The 10,772-nt window shown below is 40.9% G+C and overlaps 1 protein-coding gene across 5 annotated transcripts in view; it reads right to left on the minus strand.

The window, feature by feature from the left end:
- WASF1 (WASP family member 1) overlaps positions 1–10,772 on the minus strand; it is a 227,533-nt gene that overhangs the window by 118,536 nt on the left and 98,225 nt on the right. The gene's annotated exons all lie outside the window — the stretch shown is intronic.

Genomic DNA, 10,772 nt, shown 5'->3' on the forward strand with positions numbered 1-10,772 from the left:
GTTTGGTCAGAAGCAAACAGGTCTGGAGTAAAGAGGTAGATCTGTGAGTCATCAACATAGAGATGGTAGCTGAATTTGTCTTTGAGATAAGACAGAGGGTTAAGAGGAGAGGATCAAAGATACACAGAGATAAGAAACAGACCAGGGATCGGCAACCTTTGGCATGTGGCTCGCTAGAGTAAGCACCCTAGTGGGCCAGGCCAGTTTGTTTACCTGCCACATCTGCAGGTTCAGCTGATCGCAGCTCCCATTTCCTGCGGTTCGCCATCCCAGGCCAATGGGATGGGAAGCAGCGCGGTGGGAAGCAGCGCGGGGTGAGGGATGTGCTAGCTGCCGCTTCCCACTGCCCCCATTGGCCTGGAGAGGTGAACCACGGGCAGTGGGAGCCACAATTGCCCAAACCTGCGAACGCAGCAGGTAAACAAACCGGCCTGGCCCACCAGGGTGCTTACCCTGGTGAACCGTTTGCCAAAGGTTGCCGATCCCTGATATAGAGGGTTAAGAGGAGAGGACCAAGGCACAGGCCTAGAGATTGGATGAGGAGGATTCTCCAAAGGACACACTTAAGGAGCAATTAGAGAGATTAGAGGAAAACTAGAAAAGGACAGAGTCACAAAAACCAGCAGTGGATAAAATTTCAAGAAGAGCATGGCCAGTAGTATTAAAGGCAGCTGACAGGTCCAGGAAGATATGGATGAAGTACTTGTTCTGAGATCTGACTGGGCAAAGTCATTACAGATTTTGATGAGAGCAATTTTATTTGACTGCAAGGGATGGAAGATGGATTGGAAAAATGTCTAGGACGGAACTTGAGAAAAGGAACTTTAGACAGCAATTGTAAATAGTGTGTTCAATGAGCTTAGAGATGAAAGGGAGAAGAGGCAGTAGTTGGAGAGGCAAGTGGGGTCAAGTGTGGGTTTTTTTAATATGGGAGAGACTAAACCATGTTTGTATTTTAACGGGAAAGAGCAAAAGGAGAATGATCAGAGGTGTAGCCATGTTAGTCTGGATCTGTAAAAAACGTAGTTAACGCAGAATCTGAACGTATCCTGAATGAGAGATCAGAGTTCTAACCAAACCCTTCCCACAGTCCTGTGTGAGATGGACACTTGCAGCAGGCAGCACAGATTCATTGACCTAAGGTAAGTAGTTTAAGATCAGTTCATATTTATCAAATGAAAAAACAAAAAAATAAATAAGCAATGAACTACTGACATTAATAGGTCTCTTCAGTTTCTGCAACTTGCTCTTCTACCCAGCCTCCACCTGACGGAGCTTATTCTAGAATGCGGGTTTCTCAGCCTAAGGGATTGCAAACTGTCCCTGGAGGATCACAATCACCCTAACTTTCTCTATGGATACATAAGAGGGTAGTTCCGCAACTATTCCTGTAAACTGTTGCAAAATGGGTCACAGTATAGAAAAGAATGCCTCATTATTATTATCCTTTTCCTGGGTGACGTTACACAGCTAAATTATTATTAAACATAATACAGCCAAACCACCCCGAAGAACAGATATGCTGATTAGCAAGTTTAAAAGCAAGCAGTGATGTTTGCAAATCAATGGTAAAACTAATATGCCCTTTCTGTCCTGCTAACCATCGTAAACTAGAAATGCCTGGAAGGAATAGTAAGAGTTATTCACATTTCCTTGCCGTAGTAATTTCTTCCCCTAAATAAGGGAAAGAAAGCACCAGTTTCTCAGTCAGTGTCACATCCTACTTGTTCTCCTTTGTCATCAACATGCATGTTTTAGCTCAAATCTTTTGAAAACACTGGTAGATGTTGTAGCATGTTTTGGAGGTTAGGTTTGGGTATTGTATTGCAGCCACATAGCAGAATTAGTATGTACAAGGAATTGCAAAACATAATGACAGCTTTGTAAACTACAGATCTGTACAGAGCTCTTAGTGTAAACAGATGTATTTTTCGTAACAGTTAATTTTAATCATATTAGGCAGGCAGACTAAAATGATGCAAAGTAGTTCAACTATAATCTTTAAAAGCCCAAAGAAATGTAGGAAAAACTAAGAAGGAATATAAAAAATAATTTCAGATGAACTCAGATATGAAGATATAAAACTATCCTAACAATCAGTACTGTAAACATTTAAGTTACAATAACAGAACTTTCAGTAACATAAGTATGAAGACACTCACCTTCACACCAGACATACACATTTTAAAGATAACAATTCATTCAGACATTCATTGCTACAGTAAAAATCAACCAAAGCATCAGTCTCTCACACGTTAGTAGCCTATATATCTTAATAGATTTGACCAGACAAAACACTAAAGTGTCTGAAATAAAATTTACATGGCACCTTAAAATTTTAAAATCTATTGTATGAAATATGAGATCTTTACAACATACATAGTGTTAGGAGACTAAGTTTGCTGTTATCCTTAGTTTTTTTCCTCTTATCTTCTCATAGCAAAGGATTATCAAAAAAGTCTGTAGTTGCCCAACATGGACATCATTTAAAAAAAAGAGGAAAAAAAACAACAAATTAATGGGTGAGTCAGTTTGGGTTAGGGGCCCCCAAGAAATCCCAACCCCACAACAGAAAACAAAATTTGTCCCTTACTGTGATGTCTGAGTGAGAACCCTAGGGCAGCAGTAGGGGAAGGCAGAATCCCTGCCCCAAGAATTTACAGGCCCTGATCTTGCAAGCTAGTCTGCACAGGCTGACCCTTTCAATGGGCTTCACATGGGTTCAGGAATCCACTTGTACAAAACAGCTTGCAGGATTAGTCAAAAAGTCAAACAGGTAGAAACTGATGAAAGAAGCAGAGATAGTAATAAAATACATCAATAAAGTGGTCAAGGCGGTCACTGACCACCTAAGAACACAATTTTTTTTTTTTAATAAGAATGTTTTTTGTTTTGGTAAAATAGATTATGCTGAGCTGCCCATAACCTTTCTATATCAGCCAATTGTAGGAATCCCATGGGTCCCAATATGGCCATTGCAAGGGTCCATAAGGAAGCAGGGATTGTATACAAGGTTGGCTTCACCACCCTTGGTGACCCACAAGGCCCTCCCTGAAGGAAGGCAGATTCCCAAAAAGGCATGTAGGAGAACCCTTCATGGAAACCAAGGCGACCAGTTGGGAAATGTCATCCTCCACATGCAGCTCTTGGGAGGTGGGACAGTCAATGAGAACAGAGGAGACTCCTGTTCCATGGAATGGCCACTCAGAGACTGAGGTCTCAATACTAAGAGATGCTCAGTACCTGATAAGAAACAGACTCTGGTACATCCAAGACAAGAGAGGTCCCTTGAATATCAGAACTCCTAAAGTACCGCAAAGGACCCTGGTACCAAAACCACAGCCAAGGTTGCCATAGCTGGACCCAACAGTACTGGTGATGATGTGCACACTGCATGCATTGCAGATGCCAGGTGCTGATGCATGCTCAGTACTGAGGATATCAATTGTACAGACAAGTCTCTTGGGGGAAAACAGAGAGAAAAATAATCCTCTCACCTAAAACTAACTATACTAAACATTAAACAGTAACTTACAACTATAAACTAACTAACTTTGAAGAAAAAGAAAACGCCGAATACACTCTAGGCAGGGCAGCAGAGAAGGAACTAAGGGTCATTTGCCTGCACACCCCTATATAGCTGTAGTGTCTGTCATGACGGGGCATGTATGGGCCAAACAGATGCTGCTAGATAGAAATCTCCTAACCAGGGCTCTAGAGGAGTGTGTGCATCTGAAACGGAGTAGCCATAGGGACACTACTCGAAGAGTGTCTTTTTGCACCGTCATGAACCAGCACTTTTTTTTTTGTCAATTTTCTCATTTCTCCTCTTTTCTATTTTCCTAGTGTAATTTTTGTTTTGTTTTACTCGTTTTTGATTTTACATACTTTTGCTGACTACTCACTTCTTCCCTGCATCTCAACTCAGCTCTAGCAGCTCATATTCTCAATCCCTTCTTCCATTCACAAGAAGGTTACTAGTTGCTAGGTGTACAGAATGAGCAGAGCTCATTGTCGTGGGAACAAAGACTAGAAGGTTGGATGCCTGGTCTGTCTTCTGAGCAGCTCCTGCAGACAGCTATGTTAAGAGTGACAACAGAAGTTGGCAGGGAAAGTGGCTGGCTTTTGAGAAGGCACCTGCTGCTTTCCCTGTGAACAGCACACCATGTTTGGGTGGATCTGCAACTTTCTGCACCTAAATTTATTTTTCTATGCCCCTTAGCTCCTTAAACTAGTCTAGCAACGCACAGGTTGCAAAACATTCTGCACAGTGCAAATTTCCATATTATTATATTAAATAGTTTAAACGCTTTTCATTTATAAAGTATTCATCCTTAATTTTATTATTTCAAATACTAAGATCAAAAGTGTCAATAAAAGAATTTATTCTGACTAGTAATCTCCTTGAAGTGGTAGGAACAATGTAATTTTTGTGATTGAGCAACCTGACAGTACTCTATTGAACTCCTGACAGTTTAAAATGTATCCTATCAGCCTCTACCAACCTGCTTGTCAATGGGTAAAACCCAGATAATGGCCAAGCAGAGCTATGTACTATTTTTAGACTAGTTAGCACACCTAGTTAATGGTTAGCTGATGTTTCATACATGAACCCAATTTTTCTGAAGTTTACAAGTCAGTCATTTTCACAGTTATTGTCCTGAAAATAGATAAACAAGTTGTCTGTAAAGATGACTTTTTTAAATGTAGTTCTTTTCATTTTTTTCTATTTCATGATTACACACACCAATATCAGATCCTTATTCATTCAGACAGGACACATAAATCTAGACTCCTGTTTCAACTAGATGTCTAAGCCATACTGACTGGTAAAGTTATGAAGATTACAACATGTGGTACTGTTAACTTGAAACTAAACTCTCTCTCTTATGGGACAGATATAACTTGAAATTACCTACCATTCCACAGGATAGTTAATTAACAAGCTTTAACTAACTTGATCTTCAAGAAGCTATCCCATTAAAAAAATGGGAGTGGAGGCAAAGGAAGCTGGAGATAAGTTTACATGTGATCACCAACTCAAAAATAAACGAGTAATTAAAAATGGAACACAGGTTGGTAAGTCACCAAAACTTACCATTATTTTAAATGTCTAGTCAGAGGCTTATGTGATGGACATTGGTGATATCAAACCAGTATACTAATTAGCAGAGAAGCTAAGAATTGAATTGGCACAGAGACAAGTTACTCTTTCTCCTAATGGAAATCCCTGCAAGTTATGGTTGAGGTGCAAAGACAGAGCAAAGTAGATAAAATATGAACTGTTGATGCATGTTGCATGAACTTCAGCTTCAATGTTATCACTTCTAGCATTTTCCACAAACTATATTCAATTATAAGATAATAAAGTCAAATGTAAAAGAACACAACTGTTATAACAGTTTTAACAAACACGATATCGTAGTATGTTGAATGAAAAAAAAAAACAGCATGAGGTTTCACATTTTATTTTGAACAGGTAGATTAACAAAGCATTTAAAATCCTGTTTATGGGAGGAAAAAAAACACAAAATTTACCATGAGAGAGATGAGGAAGATTGATGATAGAGTAAAATTCAATGCCTTTGTTACCCACAAGAAGTATTTTGAAATATATAGGAAACTATTTTTAAAAGGAAACAAGGTAGAGAAGGACTTGGCACTAGTCACTGGGTAAAATTCTATGGTGACATGGATGGGTGGGGGGGAGAATTAGGCAAACTCCTGCTAACCTAGATTTCTTTAGACAGCTACAGATGATCATTGTCTCTCTACCACCTTCCACAGCAAGTCTATGATAACGACAAACTTTATAAAGGAGACGATGTTTCTAGAAGCTATGAAAAACTACGAGTTTGAGACAGTAATAGCTCCTTTCAGCAGAAAAGGATATCAGTACTTTAGCCAACCAAGATCATTAAGCCCTTGCTGCAAGAGATCCTGACGAGGATCTTTGCTGAAGTGCTGTAAGGCAGACACAGTATGAATTATTACATGTAGCAAAGAAACAGGCCTAAAATGTAAGGGATAATGTTGAGGCCTTTGGGATAGCATTAACAGCTTGTCTGAAACATTCTGGACACAATTTCTTTGCCTTGTATGTAAAGGAGGAAAACTTTGACTTTCATTAGAATTCAAAGGTGTGAATACACTTGCCATACACTCAAGTGCAGGATGAGATCTGAAATGGTTTTACATATTCAACTAAGTCCAATACATTGATCTCTCTTGACTTCTTCCAAATAATAGTTCATCAGTTGAACAAACAGAATAAGTATATTCTGGTGGCTAATCAGTATGCATGTATAGTAGACACTAGGCCAAAAGACAAGACTAGAAGTGCTGTGTCCCTATACAACAAAAATAAATAAATAAAACAGTGAGCTTCTGATGGGGATGTATCTTTGGATGCTTACTGATATCCTTATGATCTAATTGCAGTACATCTTCTAGTTTCCTTTCTGTTCCTACACTGGCTTTTAGTTTGTTCCCCGATCCAATTTCAGGTGTTTGCTTTAACCTAGAACGCTATATAGTTTGGGTTCTGTATACCTCAGAGATTTGGGCAGTTGTAATCAGATGAGGTTCTTAAATTAGAAGCTCCTTAGTTAGGAGGGGGCTAGAAACAGGGTGTTTTCAGCAAGGTGTCCCTGTTTTTAGAGTTCAGCTCATGTCATGCTGCAAGGCCTATCTGGTCACCCATGCTTGCATCCCCACCATCCCCTATAAAGGATTGACTAATTAACTGTGAGGGATCCAGGAGGCTTTTTGAATATTGATCCAGATTACTCAGATGTATGAGGGTCTCAGTAGCAGTTTAATTTAGACAGCATTTTCTTACACTTATCAATTGCACAACTCATGCTATGTCAGCTTTAGCTAATGTGTTCTACTAGGGTGACCAGATAGCAAGTGTGAAAATTGGGACAGGCAGTGGGGAGTAATAGAAGCCCATATACAAAAAAGCCCCCAATATTCGGACTGTCCCTATAAAATGGGGACATCTGGTCACCCTATATTCTACATACTAAAATATCAATTGCTTTTATCTGCTATGAAAAAACATTCCCATTCTTAAAAAAAAAAATTATACATTTATACACCAGCAGCTTGCAGGAACATGTTTTATTCACACCATTCTCCTCACAGCCACATTGCAACTGTAGTTCAACCACCATATTATAATACATCTTAGAAACAGTGACTGAGCAAAAGACTATCTACTTTCATATTTTAATGCAAAAAACCTTTACTTTGTACATGGGATCCAAAGTAAGGCTTTTGTTTTTCCTTCAATCAAGAAACAGTGCATTGCCCTTCTAACTTTTTCCTATAGCACGAATAAGCACTACCACAATTTTTCTCTTTGGTTTTCATCTTGCACCTGTCATGTATAGGTGCGTTATAGATAAAGATGCCTGATGCTTGTCCCACACAGCTTATAATATAAAATATAAACATAATGCGACAATCAAAGACAACAGAGATGGAAAGGAAGAAGAATGAAATAAATATTACAACAAAAGATAAGGTGGTAGATTCAGTTAGCTGTAGAGTGACCATATTTCTCAAAGTGAAAACAAGACACTATGCGGGGCTGGCCCAACCTGCTTGCCTGAGCCTTCCACTACCACAAGTCCTCTCCTTCTCCCCTCCCATATGCGGGATTGGCCTGAACCCCTCACCCGAGCTGCCTTGCCATGTGGGGCTGGCCCATGCCACTCACCTGAGTCCCACCACACAGAGCTGGTGTTGCCTCTCGCCACCCTGAATGCTCCTCCATGCCCCCTTAGGGGGCCACACTCCACTTTTTTGGAAGAACTGGGCATTTGCCCCATTTGCTCTTGCCAACTAATCATCAGTTGGCAAGAAGAAGCAGAACAAATGCCCAGTTTTGACAAAAAACTCAGGACGTTTAGGACAGGACTTAAAAAAGGGAACTGTCCCATCCAAAACAGGACATATGTAACCCTAGTTAGTTCTGAATGTGTTCACAATAGTTCTATTTAAGGATATGCTTTTATATGTATTAATAAAGTTGTAAGTGATATTTCTTGAGGCTGGAGGAGTGAGAGGTATTACAGGAAAAGAAACGATATGGTATAAGAAGAAAGAGGAGGACGACAGGGCTGTCAGGGTGTGAAGGAGGGCGTGAAACATGATGGGTTGAATACAGGGTACAGAAAAGTCAGATGGCAGGATATGGGAAACATAATTTAAATGCAGAGGTGTAGCGAGCGCCCTCCGTACCCTCCGACCGGAGGGAGCCCCGCAAGGAAGGGGGCCCCTAAAAGTGGCAAAAAAAATGTAAGGTGTAACTAGGTAAGTGACATTTATTGACGCTATTGCACAATCCATGTCTGTTTTACTGACAAAACCGTGAAGTCATTATGATACATCATAATGCTATTGGCTACATCAGTGGTCTGTCGGTCAGTTTCGAATTTTAGTTGGACCCATTCAAAGAATGTGTATTTGCGTTCATAATGGCGGTCAGCGGATAAATGTTATTAATTTAATTGTTTAGTTTTTTATCGTTTCCAACGCAGAAGCGTGCTTTGTGATGACTAAGAGAATGTATAAGAGTGGAGCTAGTAAACGAAAGGCAGCAAAAGATGCCAAGAAGGGAACTTGAGAAAATTCCAAAGTTGTCACGTATTTTGCGCTGCAATCCAACTAAGGTACAGGCACATAAAACGGACAGCGCTAAGCAGCAACGAATCGTATCCAGAAGTATCCAGAAGTGCTTCAAGTGAGGTCAAAGGTGAAGCAGTGTTTCTACAAACAAACTGTGACAGATATTCCAGCTGCTGCCGGAAAGAAGTTATCTGAATCTGAACCACTGACTGATGATCCAGGAGATTGGCGCATGCTAGAAATAAATGACCGTGCCTTGTATGTACCATGTGGAGCTCACACTTGGAATCTTGTGATCTCAGACGCGGCAAAATCATCGAAATATGCCGTTGACTTTTTCGGTAAGGGGCCCCGGACATATGTTCGGAGGGGGCCACATTCTTTATTGCTACGGCCCTGTATAAATGCCTGTCATATAGTCATCTTAGTAAAACTCTAAGATAAAAACAGGTCAGAGCTACTTGCTTCAAATTATGTTGGGAGACAACTGAGGCCGTGACAGCTCGCCTCTCACTCTAGGCATCTGTGGCTGCTCCTAGATGGCTGGCCATAAGCACAGGGGCCTTGTATAGGTCTCTCCCAGAACTAAGGCAAAAAGTGGGTTGCAGATCCTAGTCTTTCCCTCTGGTTCAAGCTGCACTTCCCGAAACCATATTTATAGATTATAAGGGCAAAAGGAACCATTGTGATCATCTGACCACCTGTATTACACAGGCCATAGGTCTTCCCTGTTTGAACTAAAGCATATATTTTAGAAAAATATCCAACCTTGATTTTAAAATTTCTATGGATGGAGAGTGCACCAAATGACTGTTAAAAATAACCTGACTGTTAAAAATCTATGATTTATTTCTAGTCTGAATTAGTCTAGCTTTAACTTTCTGACACTGGATCTTTTAACACCTTTGTTCGCTAGGTTAAAGAGCCCTTTATTATGAAATTTCTATTCCCCACAGAATAGAGATTCTTATATTCTGTGATCAAGACACCCCTTATAATCTTCTGTTTGTTAAGGGCTTGGCTACACTTGCAAGTTAGAGTGCATTAAAGCAGCCCCAGGCACCCTAACTCCCAACTGGTCCACACTGGCAAGGCACTTAGAGCACCTGGACTCTGCAGCTGCAGAGGTGTTGCATTACTGTGCTTTGATCAGCCTCCGGAAACGTCCCATAATCCTCTTAAGTCAAGTGGCCATCCTTGTCATTGTTTTGGAATCGGCTGTATGAATGCTGATATGCCCTTTCAAAGCTCGGTTTCTGACAGCTGGAATGCTTATCTGCTCCGGGACAAAGCAAGCCATTAGTGTGGAATGTTGCTTGCTGTGAGCGTGAGAGGTGCGCAGGGGGGAAGAGGGTCTGAACTTACAAGACAGCATGCTGACACACTCTCAGCACCCCAAAAACCCACTCTCTCTCTCCCCACATACACACAACACACTCTACCCAACCTCTGCATTTGAAAAGCGTGTTGGAGCCAGCTGAACTCTGGGATAGCTACCACAATGCACTGCTCTTTGTAGCGTTGCAAGAGCTACTAATGTGGCTATGCCAGTGCGCTTCCAGCTGAGTGTGTAAACATTAGACAGTGTTTTCCCTGCTGCAGTCTCCGAAACTCCCAGCGCTCTACAACTGCAAGTGTAGCCAGGCACTAAAATAAATAGATTATATTCTTTGAGTCTATCACTACATGTTTTCCCACGTTTAAAACCATTCTCATGGCTCTTCTGTGCACCCTCTCCAACTGAAGTGAACTTCTGTTGGTGAAAGAGACAAGCTTTTGAGCTACACAGAGCTCTTCATATCTGGAAAAGAGCATAGTGATTGTCTGGTTTTACCCACAGTTATTCAAGCACTTACTTCATTGGATGAAGTACGCGACATGACGTGCACAGGCAGAAATTGTGGAAAAACAACATCGCTTGCCTCATAATCTAAGTCGTGCAGAACACAATGCCATCCACGCACTCAGAAACCACCCTGACATTCTCATCAAAGAGGCTGATAAAACAGGTGCTGTTGTCATCATGAACAGGTCTGACTACCAAAAGGAGGCCGCCAGACAACTCTCCAATACCAAATTCTACAGACCACTTCCCTCAGATCCCACTGAGGAATACACTAAGAAACTGCACCATC

Source organism: Chelonoidis abingdonii, chromosome 3 (assembly GCF_003597395.2).
Source record: "Chelonoidis abingdonii isolate Lonesome George chromosome 3, CheloAbing_2.0, whole genome shotgun sequence".
In the NCBI taxonomy this organism is placed as follows: Eukaryota; Metazoa; Chordata; order Testudines; family Testudinidae; genus Chelonoidis; species Chelonoidis abingdonii.